The sequence below is a fragment of the Chiloscyllium plagiosum genome, unplaced genomic scaffold, assembly GCF_037043375.1.
Source record: "Chiloscyllium plagiosum isolate Xiang-an unplaced genomic scaffold, Cpla_swu_hap1 HiC_scaffold_13, whole genome shotgun sequence".
In the NCBI taxonomy this organism is placed as follows: Eukaryota; Metazoa; Chordata; class Chondrichthyes; order Orectolobiformes; family Hemiscylliidae; genus Chiloscyllium; species Chiloscyllium plagiosum.
This window is the reverse complement of record NW_028270151.1, coordinates 17475367-17499912: the sequence shown is the minus strand read 5'-3', so window position 1 is coordinate 17499912 and position 24546 is coordinate 17475367. Positions and strand designations below refer to the sequence as shown.

At 41.7% G+C, this 24546-nt stretch overlaps 1 protein-coding gene across 16 annotated transcripts in view; it reads right to left on the bottom strand.

Annotated features, from left to right (window-relative positions):
- mbnl1 (muscleblind-like splicing regulator 1) overlaps nt 1–24546 on the bottom strand; it is a 357851-nt gene that overhangs the window by 129265 nt on the left and 204040 nt on the right. The window lies entirely within an intron of this gene.

Here is a 24546-nt window from a genome sequence, read left to right as displayed (position 1 = left end):
GGTGGTTCAAGCCGTAATGCAAATTTGACAAAATGTCTAATGAGCATCGTGTACAAAAGCCGTTTAGCATCAGCTACAAATCATTAAGTGCATAATGATTGTTTGAATAACCTTTTACACCCCATTTATAAAGGACATTTACATTCTGAGAAGGATTAAGCTAACCACAATTGATTCTAGCCAAGTCTTGGAGAAAATAGTTCCATTCAAGCAAAGCTGCTGCTGAAGATGTTTAAGTTCAGGAAATTAGACGAGATGGTTATTTAATCAACTTGTTGATGCAAAGTTGTATCTTTCTACATTCAAACATTCTCAAAAGATTAAGGATTTCCTTTGGTAAATTTGATTTTCTTCTACTAGAGGACGATTAGACCATCTATTTCACTTTTGAATAACTAGTCAAAAAATAGAAGAGTGACTGTACTGCTGGGATTTTTAAAATCCATTCTTCTGTGGGACTTGGGCAAGGGCAGAATTTGCACAGCTTCAATTCTTACAATCCTTTCTAGCCATCAACTGCATTTCTTTGTGAAGAAAAATAGCTGAGCCCTGAGACCTTAGTCCACACATGGAGCAGTTTGATTTTTTATTGCCATAATGATTCGCACACCACCCTGAACCATATTGTCTTCCTTCACCACCACTGGGCACTGTCGATGTACTTACTCCTGTGGACGTCAGTGGTTCAAGAAGGCCGCTCATTGCCATCTTCTCAAGGACAATTAGAGATGTACAATCAATGCTGATCTAGCCAGCAACACTTACATCTGTCATAAAATGTTTTGATGCTTGCCGACTCTGCTTGGGCTTATTACTGTGACCTCCTGCCTCAATCTGCCATGTCCCACACCTTCTCAAAAATCATCCAGGGGTTACGGGCATTGCTGGGGTTGGCATTCATTGTCCATCCCTAGTTACCTTTCAGAAGACTGGTCATTTGATATAGGTAGACCCACAATGCCCTGAGGGAGGGAATTCCAGGATTGTGACCCAGCGACACTGAAGGAACAGCGATATATTTCATCACTGTTGGTCATTTGATTTGTACTATCTCATGGTGCCTATGTTCCCACGCTAATTTCAAACTGAGAACATTCTCCATTACCCAATTAACTATCTCACACCCGACATATTTAAAATTAATAAGTAGTAATATTCAAAGAAAGTTTTTAAACAAACACAATTTACAATGGGGGTGTGATAATGCTGCTGGGTATTGTTCAGAAGTTTAATCTTTAAATGTTTAAATCCCAGGTTAATCTTAATGTGTAAGTAACTCTACACTCCAAAGAGTCTTAGCTTATCTTCTTCCTGATAGTCTTTTGCAATAATACTACCAATTCTCCGTTTCGCTGCATCTCTACAATAGCAGCCAATCCTTTGAGATGCTCTGTATTGGGCTGCATTGTTGAACAATTATGAATACCTGGCTGCCAGTTGTATTGAACAAACTATGCTTCAAAAGGTTGATATTTTATGAGTACAGATACAAACTTTCAATATGTTTTCATCAAATCTACATTTGTGGTGTTTTTACTGCACACGTCTAATGAAGAAGGTTTTCAGAACCCTTATAATGTGACCCATCTCTTTTGATGGTTCTGAACTTTGCTTGGGTAAGGTCACTAAGTTTGGTGGTGAACTGGTAATGCCACTCAATTTACAGTCCAGAGGGCCAGATCAAGGTGCTAAGACCATTAGTACACATTCCACTGTGGAATGTGGTTGGAAAATGCATTTAATAAAATTGGGAGTAGAGCTAGGGTCAGTATTGAAAAATGTGTTGCTGGAAAAGCGCAGCAGGTCAGGCAGCATCAAAGGAGCAGGAGAATCGACGTTTCGGGCATAAGCCCTTCTTCCCAGCAATGTAGTCACTCTTCTATCTTTTGACTTAGCCCATTATTGCTCTGAGCTGTCCAATGGCCTGGAACCTAGTGATGTACTTGTTCAGCACAAGTACACACTGATTTCTACAGGGCAGCTTCAAGTATCTCAAATGACTTTCCAAATGCAAGGCTGCCATAGCAGACTGGAAATTAACTAACCTGCCAAAGTCACAAGCCTGAATTGATGCCTTCCTAGTGTCTATATGGTTCATTTCTAAACTTAAACCATCATATATCTCAACCAATGTCACCTTCACTCAAGTTCTGCTAACCAAGTGTGAGAGACAATAGGTTCAATTGGTTAGGTAGATTAACTATGCTAAGTTGCCCCATAGTGTCCAGGGATGTGCAGGCAAGGTGGATTAGTCACAGGAAATGCAGGGTTACAGGGAAATGGTAGTGGGGTGGGTCTGGGTGGGATGCTCTTTGGAGGGTCAGTGTGAACTCAATGGGTTGCATGGCCTGCTTCCATACTGTGGCAAAAGTGAGGACTGCAGATGCTAGAAATCAGAGTCTAGATTAGAGTGGTGCTGGAAAAGCACAGCACAGCATCCGAGGAGCAGGAAAATCGACATTTCTGGCAAAAGCCCTTCATCAGTCCTGATGAAGAGCTTTTGCCCAAAACATCGATTTTCCTGCTCTTCGGATCTGCATGACCTGCTGTGCTTTTCCAGCACCACTCTAATCTAGACTCTGATTCCATACTGTAGGGATTCTATGATTCCACGAGGATAGGGTGAAGGGATCGGTCTAAGTGGGATGCTCTTCAGGGGCTTGGTGCAGATTCAATGGTTGGAATTAAAAGTAGACAAACAGGAGGCTGGAAGAGCATAGCAAGCCAGGCAGTATCGGAAGGTGGAGAAGTCAACGTTTCAGGTATTAACCCTTCTTCTGGACTTTAACCAAGTTTTTTGTCTCACAATGGTATGAATGGCCACTTTCTGTGCTGTGAGGATTCTGTGATGCTAAAACTTCCAAGTTAGCGCCAGGAACTGAGCGGTCATTCCCAGGTTTTGACCCTGCACTTACAAGTGTGTCACATGAAAATTAAATACCCTCACTGATCTGAAGACAAGAGCAACAGTGAGCTTGGCTGCCAGTTTATGGCCTTACCAGCAGTCAGGAGTTGCCTGGAGATGCCTAGAGTAGCCAAGGTTGGTAGCAGCCAGACTGGAGCTTGCCATTATTATGATGGCAACACCTTCAAAAACTGGAAGCCTCACCGAACACATATGTGGTGAAGCAGCCAAATGGCACAATACTTGCCCAGCTCCTTCAGAATGTGCAACACAGAAAGTTTTCACTTCTGTCCTCTTTGCACGCACTAAGGTCACTGCTTGGGTTTGCCAATTTAACGCATTTTAAAGTTATCTTTTTTGCCCTCTCGAGCCCATTAACAAGCTCCTCGAGGAATTTACCGGACCATTATTTGGAGATGAATGGGTTTGCCATGGCTTCCCTCTTTGGAAGTCATGTTGTGTTTCATGGTCAGGGGAGATTAAGTGCGCCCTCTCCAAACCATGCCAAACCCCCTTCCAATTTCACTGCAACTGAAGATCCCAAGGGGTGAGGCTTTTGGTACACTCCATGGCAACGCCCACACAGGGTTGTGGTAGACATTCCTTCTGAGCAATGGGATCAGATTGGTGCTCTCATATCCAGCACCTATCATACAACCTACACAGTATTTAGTGGTGTTGGCTACAATACAGCTATTGACAAGGCATAATACTAGCTGGTTGGAACTTAAATGCCAGCTTTGCACTAATGTTCTGGCTGAAATTCTACTTGACTGGGTACAAACTGCTGGTGACCAAGTGGTGCATGATGTTGCAATAAAAGATGCTGATGTAGTTAACAGATTTAAATATCTTTATAAAGTGAGAACTTTGTCGATCGTGACAAATGCATCTACAGCAAATGACTTTTAAGGTTCCTGTAAGAGACCTTCAGGAATCAAATGATTTACTGTGCAGACAACGGGTGAATTGTCACTTTTACCCTTTGCCCAATTGCTTTATCCCACGATCTAATGATCTTCATCACTGAACCCCGTAGTCCTTTGGCTACAGACGTGAAAACTCACTCCTGTGTCTCGCTGCTGTAAAGAAGGATGGCCAGCAACACATTCGCAGTGTGGAAGAGACCCCTTTTTGTGCCCTAGTACATAAGGTACCTGCACAAACAGCTCCAAAGCCTCATCCTCCCTCTCAATCTTTGTAACCTTTGTTAGTCCTGAAATCCTCTGGGAAATACAAGTATTTTGTCCTCTAACAATCTGAACATTCTCCACTTCCTACACGCTAAGGGTTGTGGCCATGCCTGGAAAGCCTAAAGCTCTTACATTCTCTCCTCAAGCCTCACCTCCTTCCAGATTCTGCTTAAAACCAACCCCTCTGATGAAGGTTTTGGATTGCCTCCCCAGCACTTTGTGTGTTATCAGTTATTGTATGGTTATGTAAAGGGTCTCAGAAATCCTTACCACGCTTTCCTAATACATTATTGTCGCTGTTGGTTTTAGACCACTTTACACTGATATCCTCTCTGTTTACTATCAGTGAAGGAGTTATAAAAGTGTTTTTTTTTCCCCCACACCCCAAAAGAAAATCTTTCTCAAATCAAATTCGAGAGGGTCATTAAAAATACACAGGACTCGATCTCTGGAGTTAACTGATGCAGCTCTTTTCATCCCAGTATTGACTGGAAATGCTGAGTATCACAAGCGAGTCAGGCACTATTAAAAGGCACAAGCTTTTTGGAATCACACAGATTTTTGCATCGGCTCAGAAGGGACCTGCATGACCCAAAAAAATTTGTGCATTTTGATTCCTGTGTTGATCCAACAAAAGTCATTAACTACAGACTTTACCATTGAGAGAAATGGAAAGCAGTGAGGAAACTATATTTTTAACTCTCTCTGTGTGAGCTTTCCTCTTCACAGTTCTCTCCTTTTATTAGTTTTTTTTCTATTTATAGTCAGTTTCCAAGAAAGTTGAACAGGACTGTGTTTTCAGGTCAAACACGGTATTTGGAAATTCTGATTTATTGCCTTTCCATCATGAATATGGTCCTTGTAGCTAAAAGAAAAGAAAATGACTGCCTAAGTTATTTCTTGCTTTTGTGTGTCTGTATGTCTGTTTTTTACTTTGTATGCAAGTGTGACTGCATGTTTCTGAGTGTGTACGTGTCACGTCATGTGTGTATATATGTGCGCGCGTGTGAATGGATATGTGCATCTGTATATTTGTCTGCGTGTGTATGCCTACATGCCTTCGAGTGTGTGTGTCATGCATATGTGTGTGCCCGCAAATCTGAGTGCGCATGTGTGATGTGCATGTACATGTGTGTATGTGAGCGTCTCCATGCTTCTGAGTGTGTGTGCGCACACACACTTGTCTGTGTGCAAGTGTGCATGTCTGTGTGTGTGTGTCTGGTTGTGTAGGTGTTTCTGTGCATGTGTGTTTCTGTGCATGTGTCTGTTTGTGACGTGCGTGTCTGTCTGTGTATCTGTGTAGGCATGTCTCTGTGCATGTGTGTGGGTGCATGTGTGTGTGTGATCGTGTGTGTATGTGTGTGTGTCTGTGTGGGTGTGTTTTTGTGCATGTGTGTCTCTCTATGCATGTGTGTGTCTGTGTGTGGGTGTGTCTGTGTGTGACTTGTGTGTGTCTGTGTATGTCTGTTGCATGTTATAGAACATTACAGCGCAGAACAGGCCCTTCAGCCCTCGATGTTGCGCCAACCTTTGAACTATTCTCAGCTTGTCCCCTGACACTATCACATCATCATCCATGTGCTTATCCAAGGATTGTTTAAATCTCCCTAATGTGGCTGAGTTAACTACACTGGCAGGTAGGGCATTCCACGCCCTTACCACTCTCTGAGTAAAGAACCTGTGTGTGTGCCTCTGTGTGTGGGTGTGTCTGTGTGTGTGTGTCTGCGCCTGTCTCTGTATGTGTGTGTGTGTGTGTGTCTGTCTGTCTGTCACTGTATGGGTGTGTGTGCGTGCGTGTGTATATCTCTCTGTATGGGTGTGTCTGTCTCTCTCTCTCGCTCTCTCCTTCCCTCTATGGGGGGTGTGTGTGTGTGTGTGTGTGTCTCTCTGTATGGGTGTGTCTGTCTGTCTCTCTCTCTCTCTCTCCCTCCCTCCCTCTATGGGGGTGTGTGTCTCTCTGTATGGGTGTGTCTGTGTTTTTGGGTGGCAAAACTGGGGCAGCATTACTTCCTGATATTTTTCAGGCAATAACTCTCCTCGTCTCAATAACTAACTCCAGGCTTTTGGTTACTTTATGTAAATAATCTTGTTCAGAGTCTGCACCTGTGAAGACTGCTTTGGTTCCTGGCTGGACAATACCCCCTTTGTGCCCACACACACAAACTGTGCAGCCATTCCATCTCATGATGCCCACATGAAACACTTCAATCTAGAAATTACTGTCACTGTCATTAGAGACCAAGAATTCAATTAATTCCTTGAACATTCTGCTGTTTGCTGTGTTATTTCAGCCTTTGCCTTGTTCACTTACAGTAGGCAGAAACAGCAGACATGGGAATGTGTCACTGAAAGATGAGATTGATCACCTAAAATCACCCAAACACCTTTGGGATTCGCATCTTTTATGCACATAATTATCACCCCAACGCTTAATAGAAGACTCACATTTCTCTAGAAGCTCTCAGCGCCTCAATATCCCAAAGTACTCAAAGTGTCTTTGAAGCGGGTTATCGGTGTTGTAATGCAGGAAAATGGGCATTCAGTTTGTGCACAGCACGATTCCACAAGCTGTATAGTGATATAGATCAACTAAACTTCTACATTGATACAAGCTGGGAGCAAAATATGAACTTGAACATATTCCCTTAGCCTTGATTACAACATTTAGAAGGCATCCGGAAGGGGAAATGAATAGGAAGGATTTAGAAGGATATGGGCCATGTGTTGGCAAATGGGACTAGATTAATCCAGGATATCGAGTCAGCATGGACGAGTTGGAGCGAAGGGTCTGTTCCCTAGCTGTACATCTGTATGACTCTTATGACTCCGTAAGTAGCCAGTTCTCTTCTGAAAGCATGAATTTGTCTTCAGCACATGGTTTCGCTCTTTCTGCTTTATCAGCCAATCTAAAATAAAATGTTTAGGTCTCTGTGCTGCTAAAGCAATTCAGGCCCTTCTTCACCCTATGCAGCCATTGTTTGGACTGGGGATCATAGCAATACACATGAAGTAATTAATTCATCTATCACACATACAAGCCCAGTTACAGCACGGATCATGAACAAAGAGCCACTGTGCCAGGGTGGGCCAGCTGCCGGCAATACAGTGGACTGGTTTTAGCAACAAACTCAGTCTGCAGCCTGCGATGAATGGATTGTTAACAGCTCAACAGTAAATTGGTCCTATGGCAGACCAACGTGGGCAGACACAAACACGATCCATGTCTTTTGAGAGCGGTGGAGTGATCTCGAGCAAACAGGACAAATCGCCCATTTGGAAGAGAGGAAAAAAAAGAGGTGAGGTCATCGAGGAAGTCAACTGGGAGAATTGGCCACAATCCCAGCTCTGTAAAGGGAGCAGAGGCCCTCCTGAATATTTTGCGGGAACTCCATCAATTTTAATCCCTCAGAGTGCAGTTATTCCAGTACAAACTGATCTTAACTCTGTAACTTCAGCAGGACCTTGGGAATACATTGCCTGGGGTTTGACTGGGGGTTAGCAGTTAATATTAAAAAGGGGGAATGTAAATACTACTGGGTGAGTTAACCCGGGGATTCCTGAACAGATTTTCCAATGCAACAGGGGGGCAATTTCCAAGTGGTTAATAATGGGCCAGTGGTGACTGACTGCAAACTGGTCAAAAGATTCTATGGATTATTACATCTGCTGACACATCACATAGCTCCTCTCTGTCCTTTCATTAGCAAACACAGCAGTTGACAGTCAGACTGAGCTGGCTGACTGCACACCATTCATCTCAACGTGACCAGCATGATCATTTAGACATGCCCACCCACCGTGTCTTCTCAGGTGCTGGGCTATCTGCTGGACCCGCCCTTCAACTCTACTTGGAAGTATACTCAACACTCCCAACACCCCCTCTCCCAAAATTCCAATTCATAGCAACGGCAAAGAATGAAAACAGAAAGACTTATCGACCTTTATGCTGAGAGATTAAGTCATGTCAGTGGGTTGCAGATATTTGACGAGTATTCACTAGAGCTGAGAAAACCAATGGGTGACCTATTTGAGATATTTAAAGTTATTAACTAAATCAAAAAGGCACAGACTGATCGGCCAACTTTTTTCACATTCATTAATTTTGTGGGATGGGAGCATCGTTGGCTGGGCCAGCATTTATTGCCCGTTCCTAGTTGCCCTTGAGAAGGTGGGGGTGAGCTGCCTTCTTGAACCGCTGCAGTCCACCTGCTGTGGGTTGACCCACAATGGGAAGGGAATTCCAGGATTTTGACCCAACAACAGTGAAGGAATGGTGATATATTTCCAAGTCAGGATGGTGAGTGGTTTGGAGGGGAACTCGAAGGTGGTGTTCCCATGTATCTGCTGCCCTTATCCTTCTAGATAGAAGCGGTCTCGGGTTTGGAAAGTGATGTCTGAAGAGCTTTGGTGAATTTAAGCACAAGCAACAAAATTTTAACGTCAGGGCTCAAGTCCTTCAGAACTGAATTCAGGAAAAAAAAAAGAGGTATTCATAAACAGTCAGGCTGGTGGCAGTGTCTTCTGAAGAGAAATTGGATAAACTGAGCCTATATTCTCTTCAGTTTCAAAGAAAGAAAAGAGATCTCATTGAGATCAACAAATTACCAAAAGGAATAGAGAGGGTAGATTCACTTATGATGTTTCATCCAGTTGCAGTATCTCGAACCAGGGGCAGAGTTTAAGAATGAGGGCAATGCCACTTGGTTCCTCAAGAGGGAAAAATGTTTTCTTTCAACTTGGGGTTGTGAAACTTTGGAATTCACTACTCCAGAGGGTTGTGGAGCCTCAGTCTTTGAGTGTGTTTAAGGTAGAGGCGGATAGATATCTGATTATAAGTGCCATACACCGTGATGGGGATGGATAGATAAAAGGCATTGAAGTGTTTGATTAGGCACAACTGTATTGATTGATGGGCCACCTTAGATGGACTGAATTGCCTATTCCTGGAATTGTTTCTCCTGAACGATTACGGGTGGTCAAAATAAGATTTTTGTTGGGTAAATGTGTCAAACAAAGACATGCACGAGAATTCCTAGAAGCATGGCATTCCAACCGGAACTTTATCACCAAACACTTCAAGTTAGACCCCATCTACCACTCCTTGAGAAAAGGAACAGGAAGTGAACTCACCACAGGAAATGACATCACCCACCCAAAGAAACCCAAAACATATAAATAGAAAGCAGGAATTTTCAGCATTACTTCGCATGAAGTCCATTGAAGATGTTACCAAGTAAGGTAACGAAACGTCTGGAAATGAACCTTTCAGCTCAGTGAGCAAACCTACATCCAAAACCTCAACCTGAGCTACAAATCTTCTCAAAACTTGCTAATTCATAGACTATATTTGGGACAGCATCCCAGAACAATATGTGGATCCAAGCAAGGATCAGATTGTTTCGGAGGTAGGTGAGGTAGGTTTAATTCCCTCACAGTGAAACCTGAACAGTTTGAGCTAGAGAAACATGGATCAGAAATAACTGAGTTGAACTTTAATGAGACTGATGACAAAGGGATGAGGGCAAAGCTGGATGAGTGGACTGGGTACGACATCCACAACAAAGTTGGTTGAGGAACAATGGCTGACATTAAGGAAAATAGCTAATGGCTCACAACAAAGACATATAAAAAAATCCCAGTGAGAACAAGGAATAAAAGAAGGGGATAAACCAATTATAGTTAACCAAGAAAATTAAGGATAGCATCAAACTGAAATAACAAAAACATACAACATGGCAAAGACTAGTGGTAAGCCAGAGGTTTGGGAAAGTTTTAAACACCAAGGAAGATGACCAAAGTAATAATAAAGAGGGGGAAACTAAACTTTGAGCATAAACAAAAGTCATATCAATCTGACAAGAGGAGGTTATTTAAATATAACAAAACAAAGAGAGAGGGCAAAGTGAACTTAGGTCCCTCAGAGAATGAGGTTTGGGAAATAATAATGGGGAACTAGGAAATACATACTCTGAATTAGTGTTCATAATCAAAGGCACTAAATTCCTAAATAATCAAGAGGCAAAAAATGGTTAGTGAAATAAGTACAATAGTTATTACAAGAGAAAAGGTACAAGGGAATCAAATGGGGCTCAAGACCAGTAAGTCCTCTGGACTGGAAGGGATGCATCCTTAATGTTAAAATATGGAAGTAGTGGATGCACTGATAAGTAATCCTTCAAGAATCCTTAGACTCCAGAGAAGTCCCAGATGTTTGGAAAACTGTCAATGTAACACCTTTATTCAAAAAGGGAAGAAAACAAATTTTCAGGTAATTGTAGGCTAGTTAGCTTAATATCGGTCATTGGGAAAATGTTGGAGTCTATCATCAAAGATGTAATAGGACAGAATTTACAAATACATAATATAACCAAGCAGAGACAGCAAGGATTCATCATGCCTGTCAAATTTATTATAATGTTTTGAGGAAGCAACAAACAGAATAAAGTGAAAACAATATATGAACGTGTTTGATAAGGTACCACACATTAGGCTACTTTAGACTCCATGTGTTTTGGTCAGACATTAGACAGTTACAGAATTGTCTAACAAAGATGGTGTGGAGGTGCCGGTGTTGGACTGGGATGGACAAGATCAGAAGTCATATAAAATCACTTGACGAAGGAGCTGCACTCCGAAAGCTTGTGATTTCAAATAAAACTGTTGGGACTATAACCTGGTGTTGTGTGACCTCTGACCTTAACAAAGTGGCAACAGAGTTAGGATCGTGAGGGGGAAAGAACATTTTTAGGATGGCAATCTCTATCTAACACAATGCCACATGGATCAGTGTTTGTATCACAATTATTTACTATTTACATTAATGATGGATGACAAAATTGAATGTACTCCAGCCAAGTTTGTGGAAGACATAAAATTAAGTGGGAATGCAAGTGGTGAGGAGTTGACAAGGAGTCTACAGAGGGAGATAGACAGGTTGAGCAAGTCTCACATTCCTACTCCTATATAGCATTTTCCCCTGCCTCTCAGATACATTCGAAGTCCATCACATACAATGATGGCTCTGAAGAGCAGGAATTCTCATGGAGAGTACAGTTAAGGGAATAAAACTTTGAAAGGTCTCTGATAAACCAAAAGGTCTCCTTCTACGTCATGATAGACCATGGCTTGGAGATTCTATTTGAATAATGGCACAAAACAGGTGACATTGCATCCATTTCCAATTATACTCAGAAACTGATAGTCAGTTTCGATCCCAGCCAATGGAATTAAAACAAGCAACTGATCCATTTTGACCACATTTGTCAAGTTGCCACAATCTTACTTGACCATAGGACAGTTCTCTCATTAGAGACAATTGGTGGTGATTTAACCTGAGGGTCACCATGCCTCAGTTGGCAAGAAATTGGCAGATAAAATATAATGTGGGGAAACGTGAGGCTATACACTTAGGTGAGAAGTACAGAGAGCTCTTGTGGTGCAGTGGTAGCATCCTTACCTCTGGACCGGAAGGCTTGAATTCAAGTCAAACCTGCGCCTGAGCTATATAATAACATTTCTGTTCAGGTTGATCAGGAAGAGAATATTGTCTAATATTAGAAGAGAATATTGTTTAATATTGGAGCAGAATATTGTCTAAGTAGAGAAAGGCTCCAGAAAGCTAAAGCACAGAGGATTTGGGATTGACAAACAGCTACAATACAAGTTCAGGAAGTAACAGGGAAGGCAAGTGAAATCTTTATTTCAAAGGAACTAGAGCTTATAAATAGAGAAGTTTTGTTCAAACTATATAAGGCATTAGTCAGTGCATGCCTGGAACACCATGAACAGCTTTGATCCTCTTAATAAAACTAAAGATAAACTGGCATGGAGTAGAATAGAATTTTCAGAGGTAAACCATAGGAGGTTTACTGGGTTGATCCCAGATGAGGAGGGATTGTTTCACAAGGAACGGTTGTGGAAGTGGGCAGGTACTCACTGGAATACAGAAGAATGAGAGGTGACTTTACTGAAACATACAAGTTCCTTAAAGTAGTTAACAGGCTAGATGTGGAGACTTTTCCCCCCACCTGTGGGAGAGTCTCGGACTGGAGAGCATAATCTCAGAATGTGGGCCCCTCCCCCCCCCATTTAAATCAGAGCTGAGGAGGAATTTCTTCCCTCAACAGGTACTGAACCCGTGGAATTCATTACTGCAGATGACTGCTGAAGTTGGGTTGTTAAGTCTATTCAAGACTGAGATAAACAGATTTTAATCAGCAAGGGAATGAAGGGCGAGGGGAAAACGCAGGAAAGTGAATTTGAGAATTATTAGATTAGCCATGGTTCCATCGAATGGTGGAATGGTTTCAATGGCCTACTTCTGCTTTTATGGTCTTAACTAATTCAACAGCAGTGAAGGATCATATAGTTGAATGGCCAACTCTTGGTCTCTCATTCCTATCAATATGTAGCACTTCCTCATGTCTCTCAGATACATCACATACAAAGAAATGGTACGAACAGCAGGGACTCTCATGGAGAGCAGAGTTAAGTGGAAGACAGCATGATAAACTAAACAGTCTCCTTCTATGTAATAACGGATCGTGGCTTGGAAATTCCGTTTGAATGATGGCACAAAACAGGTGACATTGTAACCGTTTCCCATTATACTCAGAAACTGATAATTCCATTGACTGGGATCAAAACTAACGGGAAAACAAGCAACTTATCCAATTTGACCATTTGTTAAGTCAAGTCGCCATAGTCTCACCAGACCGTGAGCCTGCTCTCTCATTAGAGAGACAACTGGTGTTGGTTTAACTGAAAGGTTATTATGCCTCAGGCGGGAGGAGAGGCTGAGAAGGACAGTCCTTCATGGTAACCTCAGTTTGTGCAGGAATTGAACCCACACTGTTTCACAAACCAAGCATCCAGCCAACTGAGGGAAACCGACCTCCAACACACTTGTGTGAAAATCATTCTGCCTTATAATATCGTAATGATGTATAACAAAAAAATTAACTTCGAATATATTTATAATGGGTCAGTAAATTGAAGTGCGTGATATTTCTATACCTCGTAAAATGAGCATTTCAGAAACCATTGCAAAATGAATCCATTATAAGGTCTATCGGCCAAAGACAGCACACCGAGAAGACGGATAAACCTGGTGCCCGCCATCTATCATTTGCAGAAGGGTGCAAACCAAAGGAGAGCAGCCAGAAGAGCTTCGGAAAAACTGGGTTCAGATCTAATGAAGCAAGTTCAGCACTGGCCTATCTGAGGCATGGCAAAGACAGCAACGTTGTGTTATTGGAAGGAACTACTACAATCGCCCTGTTGCATTCTATTCAATGTAGAAAGATCATCAGTTAAAATCCAGCGGCACTTAGCCATTTGGAACTCTCCCTTTCACGCTGTCATCTTTCCTCTTTGTGCAGTGCAAAATATAAAAAGCAAGAAATCAATAGTAATTTGAGAAGGCAAAGTGAAAGACATGGATGGAAAACTGGGCAGAAAGCTGTCCCATTAAACACCACAAGAGGATCTGCATGAGTTCACAGAATCCAATAAAATGTATTTGGATGTGTGTATATTTGAACAAGATTGCTTCAAAAGCTCCACTCGTAAAAGAAACAAAAGATGCCAAAAGTTCTCTGAAGGAAAAACCCGGACAATTGGTGCCATGTTTCTATGCCTGGGTATTACACTGGAACAAATCAATATTTCATGGTGACAAAGCATTCAGACAGATCTGCCCTACTGGGTAATTAAGACATGTGTAACAAGTGCCAATAGATATAAATAACTATTTCTTCCGTCTTATCTCTCTCACACACACAGAAATGCTGGTATTAGATGGTGAGCAATGGAGGCTTCTGGAAACACCAAATGTCCGTCCACTGCTGTTCCGTTTGAACATTTAGTAAAGTAACTATTTTCTCCATTATTGCAGCTGGTCCCTGAAAAGGTTGTCCTTCCCATGCTAAACAGGAACATTCATTATGTAGATGCCCAAGCTCACTTCGGTCTACATTAAACTGTTGATAATTAACATGAACAAACCCTTTGCCAATTTGCTCACAATGGGTGTTCAACCATTCTGTAATAGTGAAGGATTCAGACCTCAGACTATGAAACCCTCAGCTAGTGCCCTCACTAAACCTTCGACTACCTGATAGCACAGGTAGATAAGATGGTTAAGATGACTTATGGGATACATTCCTTAATTAGTCAAGGCATTGACTAAAGAAGCAAGGGTGTTACGATGAAACTGAAGAACATAACTGCACTAGAAAGGATGCAGAAGAGATTTAACAGAATGTTACCTGGGCTGGAGTAATTCAGCTACAAAGAGAGAGTAGATAGACTGGAGTTGTTTTCCTTAGAACAAAAAAGGCTGTGAGAGGGACCTGATTGAGGTGTAAAAAGTTCTAAGGGGCACAGACAGGGTAGGTGTGAAAATCCCTTTCCCAATAGTATAATCTAGAATGGTCAATGACTAGGAGACACTGTTTTAAGGTAAGAAGATTTAAGTGGCATTTGAGCACTAAGTGTTCACCTTGTGGATACCTGGAACTCACGCTGTAGAAGGCTGGTTGAGACAGAAACCCTCAAAGCATTCAAGAATTATTTAGATGGGAACTTGAAATGCCACAACATAGAAGACTATGAGCTGAAAATAGGATTAGAATAGATGGGCGCTTGATGACCATTGTGGCCATGATGGGCCAAAGGGCTTCTTTCTGTGGTGTAAAAAACTCTATGTCTCTGTGATTTTTTAAACCGTTGCTTACTATTTCACTATGTAGAATTACAGTGAATTTAAAGGATAGTCACAGATTATTCAGACAATACTGTATGCCAGTCTAAAGTCTCCACATAAATGTCCCCCAACTCTCAGCATCACTCTGTGCAATTCCATTCTCAACCTTTCAAACAAACATCAAGGCTTTTGAGAAAAATAACAAGAAAATCCAAAAAGCAAAGAAGATGAAGAAAGATTAGTTGAGGCTAAATTGCATAAAGAAGTCTTTTTAAGGAGTTATGTAAAGCATTAAAGGAAACTATGGTGTCACTTCAAAATTAGCCTGGAACAAATAGGACAAGTCAAACATATAAATTAATGAGGAAACATCCTACATTAAAAGGACAATATCATTTGGAACTATTAAACAGGCAAGTTGAATTAATTTGAGATTTATTTTTCCTTTATTCATTCACAGGATGGGCCAACATTTATTGCCTATCCCCAGAGGGCAGTTAAGAATCAAGCTGTGGGTCTGGAGTCACATGTAGGTCAGACCAGGTAAGGATGACAGTTTCCTTCCCTAAAGGACATTAGTAACTCAGATGGGTTTTTCCGGAAAATCGACAATGAATTCATGGTCATCACTGGACTCATAATTCCAGGTTTTTTTAAAAATTGAATTCAAACTCCACCATCTGTCATGGCAGGATTCAAACCCAGGTCCCCAGAACATTACCTGGGTCTTTGGATTAATTGTCCAGGGATAATACCGCTAGGCCATTGTCTCCCCATTATGAGATATTCTGAGAGTTCATATTCTGGGGTGAGGTAAAATAGCACAGACGTCAGCTTGATGGACTCCCTATCATTTCTTTTTACTACCGTGATCTGTCAACTTTCACCTCGAGTCGAGTCAAGAAAATGTCAACACTTTTCCAAACACTACCAAGTAAGATATGTAAACACCATCATCTGGCATACAAAACCTGATATACAAATATGAGAATCTGGCGTACAAATAACAATGAGGAGAAAGTGAGGTCTGCAGATGCTGGAGATCAGAGCTGAAAATGTGTTGCTGGAAAAGTACAGCAGGTCAGGCAGCATCCAGGGAACAGGAGAATCGAAGTTTCGGGCATAAGCCCTTCTTCAGGATTCCTGAAGAAGGGCTTATGCCCGAAACGTCGATTCTCCTGTTCCCTGGATGCTGCCTGACCTGCTGCGCTTTTCCAGCAACACATTTTCAGTACAAATAACAATGCCTAGTAAATATTATCATGTGTACCAATAGGTGGTGTGCAGCACCATATGTACACCTGCTACACAACACCTGATGCACAATGCCAAAACCAATACATGGAAGACTAATACCAATAGTTCATGTCCAATACCCGATGTAACCATCACTACCAGAATTTGGCATCCAGTTACCAATATTTGGCATATTAATGACTATTCCATGTGCAGTAATGCCAATAGCTGTGCCCAATATCTATGTACCCATCTGGATATCTAGGTTATTAATACCAATGACTGGTGAGCTGTGTGGCATAACCACACTAATAGCTCATGTATTAATTGTTAATGTACAAACGAACTCATATGCAGAGTCTAAACTGAGTTAAGATTTCCTTGTACATTCCATTCCTAGCAAAAATCACACACAGTGAAGTGTGCAAAGTGTGAAACACTATGTAATGCTTAACATCTCAGCTCACTTATCAGGCCAGTCTGTGAAAATTGTGAAATTCATGGGGGTAAAATGTGGGGATTAGAAAATTGCTGCTGATTCACAACATTACCATGACTTAACCTTTCCTGCCACTTAATGCTGAGCTGTCTTAACCAGCTGGATGGAATTACATGTTAAGTAACAGTTATTACTGGGGACTTAGCAATAAAGTATATTAAACTGTATTTAAAAGATTTAAAGGGCACAACTTTTTCATCAAAGACAGCGATTTGAAACAATTTATTTGGAAGTTTGAAAATGTTTATGAATGTGAATTCCACCTCGGTAATGCAACCGATCTCTGTATCTATCGCAGTTCTTTTGCTGGTGAAATCCTCATCCTTTTTTGTTGTCTCAAAACCAGACTGCCCCAGTGCACTCCTAGCTACTGTTCTTCCCTCCACAGACTTGACTTCATCAGGAGGGAGATGGCTTCGGAAGAATCATGTGGAACAGCCACTGCTCCTGTAGGTGACGCCCTCTGTGGTCCTCAAAGTGACCAATCAGAAAGCACTCCGACCCTTCTCCCTGTGCGTGTGCAAAATACCAGTATCTGAGGGAAGAGGTGCTGCGCTCCTTGGACTCCCAGCCATTTCTTTTACCTCAATTTTACTTCCTCCTGCTTCTCGCCATTCCCTGCACTGGCAGCGGGAAGTCAGAACTTGAGTCAAAGTCACGGGTGCTACTAATAAGATGGGCTGAATGGCCTATTCCTGCCTTCATGTAAAATCCGCGGCCTCCAATTTCATTACAACATTGCAATCAATCACAGTTATCTAATTATCCATTTTATATTAAACCCCTGGGGTAATAACAAAAGCCTTAAAAGGTGCACAAAATTGGATTGCCTAACAAATGAGAGCTCTTCTGCTCAGATCACATATCTGTGATAACAAAAATAAGTGCATTAGAAACAAAATGGATTTCAATAGATTCTGCTTTTATTTTGTGCTGGAAAGAGAAAGAACACAGCCTTCTTTTCCCCTGGGATAGCTGTTATGGCAAATGGCAAAGTGTGAAGGACAGATGGGGCACCAAAAAGAACTTCAATGGTATGTTCAATTCGGAATAAAACTGTTTTAAAGCGTAAATCTTTCACTCGTGTGTGTGTGTGTGTGTGTGTGTGTGGTACAGGCTGGTGACAAATGCAAAGTTGCAACATAGAAATTGTAATTCTATCAGTCAGCACTCAGACTTTGATTTCTGCTTTCTCCATTTCTATCGCTGGCAAGGAAAGGCCATTTTAGAGAAACGTTATCGACATCAAGTTTCTAATGAGCGGGAATGCATTGAAAATGGAGCAACAGCCTTTAGGAGGTAACTGACCTTTGTTGTCCTTGACTGTAATGACTGATACATTTCAGCTCATTTTATTGTCTCCATCCAAAGCTAAAACTCCTGGCTGTGCCAAGTCTCATATATTTGCCTACCAACATCACACTTTGCATACCCTGTTAAATCCAGCTGATGCAAAATGTCGGTGCATATATTTCAATTCATGTTGAGATGCTGTCCGTCTTTCGTCCATCTTTTCTGACCAACTGTGATTCCTAGTCATGCAAAACTCATGGTTGTAAAATTCTCAACCTTACTTTCAATCACTCTTAAGGTCTCAACCAACCCCCAACTTTCCCCCCCGCCTCCCTTACCACAACTTTTAAATTGTATGCCTCAGACTCCAGTCTCTCTAGAAATCCCAATTAAAACTGCTCCAACAACTCTCCTTCAGCTGTTCGAACCCAAAGCTCTGGAATTCTCTCCTTAAGGAAAGAAAGGGAGGAAGAAAAGCTTAAGATATTCCCTAAGCTTTTATATTCACTTTTTGGACATTGTAGCTTGGTCTCCAGCCCGAATATTTTGTTTCGACACTCAACAATAAACTGTGTTTGATAATGTGCTCCTCTGAAAAGCCAAACTAAAACTGCTGCATTTGTTATTTGCCACGGATTGTCCTATCTCCTGGGCATCAATGGTTGTTTCATCTGGAATACAATTCTTCCCTCCTGCTTTTTCAGAGTAGTCTTAAACCTATCTCCCTATCTAAGTTTTTGGTACTGCTTCCTAATCTCCAATTTCTTTGGTTCAAGATTAAATTTTGTCCTTCGTGACTGCAAATTATCTTTTGTTGTGGCACACCTGGAAGTGGGTACCTTTTTTTGTATGCATCATAAGAGGGGAAATGTTGCAATGGATCACGTGATTCAGATTATACTCTCACTTTGTTTGAAGAAGCTATCAATTTGATAATGGTACCAAGTGGATGTAGGTTTGCTCGCAGAATTGAATTCGTTTTCAGACGTTTCATCACCATACTAGGTAACATCTCCAGTGAGCCTCTGAATGCAGCAGTTTTTTTTTTTGTTCAAGTTCTCCAACTGGGTAATACTATCCTCAAACCCTGATTAAAAAGAATGTAATGATTTCTGTATTAACCAATCCTTTATACATAATTAGTAAATAAATATCAAAGCACTGATTAAGCACAGGGACAAAACAAAAGACTTTCTTGACATTTAAAGTGCTCTGAGAGTGTGTTCCTGCTAGCTGTTTAGTTACTGAAATGGCCCCTGTGCTTATCATGGCTTCCCCTTTGCCGGTGGGGAAATAGTCTAAATAGGTACAGCCTAAGATCAATTGAAGGGGAATTGTTAAGATAAACTTCCTTTAAGTCACTTAGATCCTGTCCTTACAGACAGACCAGGCTGTCAAGCTCAGAATGAAACAGGAAATGGATCTCGATCATTCTCCTTCCGTTATAGGTTGAACAGTGACTGGACAGTTTCAGGCATTATACCAAGAGGTCCCTCCATTAAAAGTAAATCCCAAACTCTCTTTTTCATGTTAGCAAATCAAACTGATTGGAGCTTTTCACACCCTAAGTTTTTATTTTTCCATTGAACTGGATGGTTCCTATACTACAAGGGGTGGATTGGAGTTAGTCAGATTTGCAGTCGTTGGATGGCATTTGGCAAAGGTTGACTCGATGGACAGAAAGGTATTTTTCCAGAGTGTTATCAAATTCTGTTTCATCACCATCCTGTAAAAGTGCTTGGGATGTTTTACAACATTAATCATGCTCCGGTTTCCTCCCACAGTCCAAAGATGTGCAGGTCAGATGAATTGGCCATACTAAATTGCCTGTAGTGTTAGGTAAGGGGTAAATGTAAATGTAGGGGTTGGGGTATGGATGGGTTGCGCTTTGGCGGGTCGGTGTGGACTTGTTGGGCCGAAGGGCCTGTTTCCACACTGTAATGTAATCTAATCTAATATAAGTGCAACTTGTTATTCGTGCCACAGCCATTACAAAATAAGACTAAGTGGTTAGAGCGATCCCTTAGCTTGGCTAAGTTGTCCAATCTCAACCGGGGTAAATAATGTCCTCAGCTTTTGGAGTCAATTGGCGAAGGTGTATTCCAGGGCTAAGAACAGCTAGGGTTTGGTGAAATGAACCCAGGCTGTCTCACCTGTTAACTGGCTGGGGAGAGAAGCAGAGTAACCGACTCAAAGGATTATGTCTGTTTCTCTCTCTCTCCACACAGATGCTGTCTGACCTTGCTGAGTTTCTCCATCACCTTCTCATTTTTAATTTCAGATTTCCATCATACACAGTAGTTGACTTTTAGTCTCCTGTTCACTTCCCTGTTGGAAAGTGTGTCCATGTGATGTCAGGTGAAGTCAAGTTCACTTTTGTTGTTAAGTTCCCTCCTTACAACCCACCACTTGGGGGTGCTATTTGAGGAGGGCTTTTGCAGCCAGCACACACCCCCCACCCCCAACACATACCCACATAACCACCCCAACATCAGCCAAAACGGCTGAGGGGCTGGTGAGATCTACAGTCAATGGAAGTGAAAATCAAAATGATATTCCTGACCTGATATGAGGTCTATAAAGAGCGATCTTAAAAGTGAATCCCAATTTGTCTTTTTCATGTTCACAAATCAAATTGTTCAGAGCTTTTCATATTCTCTCTCTTTTTATTTGATTGGACTGGATGGTTCCTATACTTCAGGGGGTGTACTGCAGCAAACCAGCTTTGCTTTCTTTGTGAGATAATCAACGAAAATTGACTACAAATGCAGAAAGGTTTTTTCCGATGTGTTTATCAAATTTTGTCTCATTATCTCTAAAAGGGATTGCTAGAGATAAGATCTCTAATCTAGCTGATTCCAGATGTTGTGAAAGATGTTAGAGCCTTTTGAATGGTGTTCAATTAACTCTGAAGAATAGATATGGAACCACGTTATAGAAATATTCCCTTTAAGTAAATGCGACTTTACATAAACAAATTGCTGATTACACGGGAAAACATTGCAAAATTCTCTACTGTCTTCATTCCAGTAAACTGAGTGTTTTTCATTGCAAATGCTTCTTAAGGAAATATCTTTGCCTGGATCACATACTTTACCATATTTGCAGCTCAGAAATGTGTCTGCTGTGAATCATTTCCAGAGGGGTTGCCTTGTTGGGTATTTGGTGACTTTCCATCAGGGAATAAAAACATGAGCTCAAATTAGGATACTGCATCCTTTCATAATTTTCTTTTCCTTTTTAACAAAAAAAAAATGTTTATTTTGTAGCATTTTAAATTCGGACTTGCTTTTCAGAAAGAAAAAATATTTGAAACGTAATGGCATCTTGTTTTCAGATCGTGCACCATCTACACTCTTAGGGTGGTGAAGGCATCTGAAGAATTTGCCTGTCTCTTACCCAGTGGTTGTTTTACAGAACTTCAAAGTTGTTGTTGGATGCCATCAGTTGTTCAAGAGAAACAGTCAAAGTTCAGGATGGGATTGGCATGAGAGCATAGGAACTGGCATCATTAATGCTTCATCACCAAGAATGACGGCCTCTGCAGAAAATGCACAACCTTTCCCATTTACTCACAGTCAGACTGCAAATTGATATATTCAGTGTATTATTATCTATAGCATTAGCTGATGCAACGGTTTGCTTTCACAATTGTTTGGCGCACACTGATACTCGAACGGTTTTACGTCAACCCACTGAAGAATACTGTTGCCCCAGATCCAATCTTGCACAAGTCAAATGTTGTACGACTGAGCCACTGTTGCCCACCACAAACAGAAACAATTCTCTACCCTTTGTTTTATTGGAAAGAGACCAGGATTTGAGTTGGTGGAATGACAGAAGGATCAAGGCCCTCGTCGCAGCAGCTGGCACGGCAAGTTCGGGAATCGCTGTCGCTGTTGTGTCTCATCTCGGTTGGGTGTCTGCAGCTGTCAAGAAGAGGGTGGATAACAAGGGAGGGACATACTGGAGAAAGAGCCATCATCAAGCCCAAAGCACAACTGGTTGGCTTGGTAACAGGGATAATTTGAGGGGGAAGGTGCAAGAGTAAATATACCCTGGGGACAATTCAAGTGGAAATTTTGAGAGAAGCAGATATCCAAAAATCCCATCACTTTTTTTTGTGAAGCTAAGTTAGAATATTTGTAAAAACTTGCAGGAAATAAATAATTTTCTTTCTTTCGTCCAGTTCTGGTCGCCCTATTATAGGAAAGAATTGGGTGCTTTGGAGAGTGTTCAGAGGAGGTTTACCAGGATGCTGCCTGGACTGGAGGGCTTATCTTATGAAGAGAGGTTAACTGAGCTTGGATTTTTTTCATTGGAGAAAAGGAGGAGGAGGAGAGGGGACCTAATTGAGGTATACAAGGTAATGGGAGGCATAGATAGAGTCGATAGCCAGAGACTATTTCCCAGGGCAGAAATGGCTAACACGAGGGGTCATAGTTTTAAGCTGGTTGCAGGAAAGTATAGAGGGGATGTCAGAGGCGGGTTCTTTACACAGAGTTGAGATAGCATGGAATGCGTTGCCAGCAGCAGTTGTGGAAGCAAGGTCATTGGGGACATTTAAGAGACTCCTGGACATTCATATGGTCACAGAAATTTGAGGGTGCATACATGAGGATCAACGGTCAGCACAACATCGTGGGCTGAAGGGCCTGTTCTGTGCTGTACTGTTCTATGTTCTATTATCTTCATTTATTAGAGTTGGAAAACTTAAAGGTGAGATATCACACTTCGTGTAAGTTTTTTTTCAAATTTACAGATATCAGAAATATCTGGTACTTTCCTGATTTTATTTCTAGCTTAGATGTGTGGTCCAAGCAGAGCAAGGTGTTTGCCACTTATCTAAGTATGGATTTCAGATTCTCTGAGCAAGTCAAACTCGTAGGTTATTTATACTTTCCACCATTTCTTGTTTCACAGGACAGGATGGTTCCGGTGTTTCTACAAAGTGATAGCGGAGAGGTTGTGAGGGTTTGCAAGCTGATAAGATCAAGGAACTATGGTTTAGAAAGCTTCTTCGCAATTTGTTGGGTGTGTAAATGGGAGAGAGCAATCAGTCAGAGGATACATTATCACTGAACCAATATTCCATGGTGAGCTCAACAACAAACAACTTGCATTTATTCAAAATTGCAAAACATCTCAAAGTGCTACATAGGAATGCTACAAAAATAAACTTACACCAGGCCAAGGGTAGGGGGAGGGTGAAGCATTGGACCAGGTGAGCAAAACCTTGGTCAGAGAAATTTTAAGGAATATCTTTGAGGATTAGGGAGCACTGTGGACATGGAGATGTTTTGGAGAGTAACTTGGGAGTTATTATAGAATCCCTACAGAGTAAATAGAGGCCATTTGGCCCATCATGTCCGCACTAGCCCTGCAAAGATCCCATACTATCCCCATAGCCCCATGTTCCCCGTGGCTCATCCACTCAGCCTACACCTCCCTGGACATTGCAGGGCAATTTTTAGTATGACTAACCCACCTCGTCTACACGTCTTCGGACTGTGGGGGGAAACTGGAACACCTGGAGGAAACCCACATAGTCAGTCAGGAATCGAACCCAGGTTACTGGTACTGCAAGGCAGCTGCACTAACCACTGCCCCACCACGTCACTTTTGTCTTTATACCTCTGCTGCCAAGTCAAAAGACGGACCAAACTAAGTGTATGTCTTCAAGGGTTTAATGGCTGGAGAGGGTGACAGAGATTTGTTAAGTACCTTTTGATCATAGTTGGAAAATCTGAGGACAGACACCATGGAGTCAAAAATAACAGTAGTTTACTTTGACAGAAATGCACTGAATAAATCAGTAGTCAAAGCCTAATACAGTATTTTCCTGACGTTATCATGGTGAGTGAGTGAGTGACTGAGTGAGAGTTTATGCTGATGATCATGTGTTATTCCAGCATTTTCACCCCCCTCTTCTTAAGGCATTGCCTTAGCTGGGAAACTCAGTTACTGGACAGTAAGCAGGAGTCGGAATCTTGGGCTGAAGACTTGGAGAAAAGCTGCTATCCATATTGCCAAACACAAGCGTGAGTTAGCTGCTCAAAAGGAGGAAGCAGAGAGGGAATAAAACAGCAAAGATAGCTTCAACAAATCTTCAAATGTGTAAAACATGTCATATTGACATATGTCACACACAGCCTGTCGAACCACTCCATTACACTACTGTCTTAAAAGTGACCTAAGGGGTAACTTTTTCTCAGACTGGATGGTGCAAATATGGAACTTTCTGCCAGATGAAGTGGTGGAAGTGGGTACAGTTACAACTTTTAAAAGACATTTAGCTAGAAAAAGTTTAGAGGACATAGGCCGACATCAGGCAAATGGGAGCAGTTTGGTTTAGGAAAGCAGGTCGGTGAGGACAAGTTGGGCCAAAGGGCCTGTTTCCATGTTGTAGGACTCTATGACCATTGCACATTTGTATCTTAACTGTGCCAAACCAACATTGGCTTTGTCACACTTAATGTCCTTGATGAACAAAAAGCATATCCTTTTAATTTTTTATGGTCTACGTGCATCATAGGCAAGACTGGCATCTGGAGTCCGAAAAAAAAATGCAGCTTCCTGGTGCTTTTCAGAGGACACTGGAGATGGGTCTGGAAAGACATGTAAGGCCAGACCATGAACTGACAGTAGATTTGTTCTTCTGAAGGACATTACTGAGCCAGGTGGGATTGTGACGACAATCAGAGCTGAAAATGTG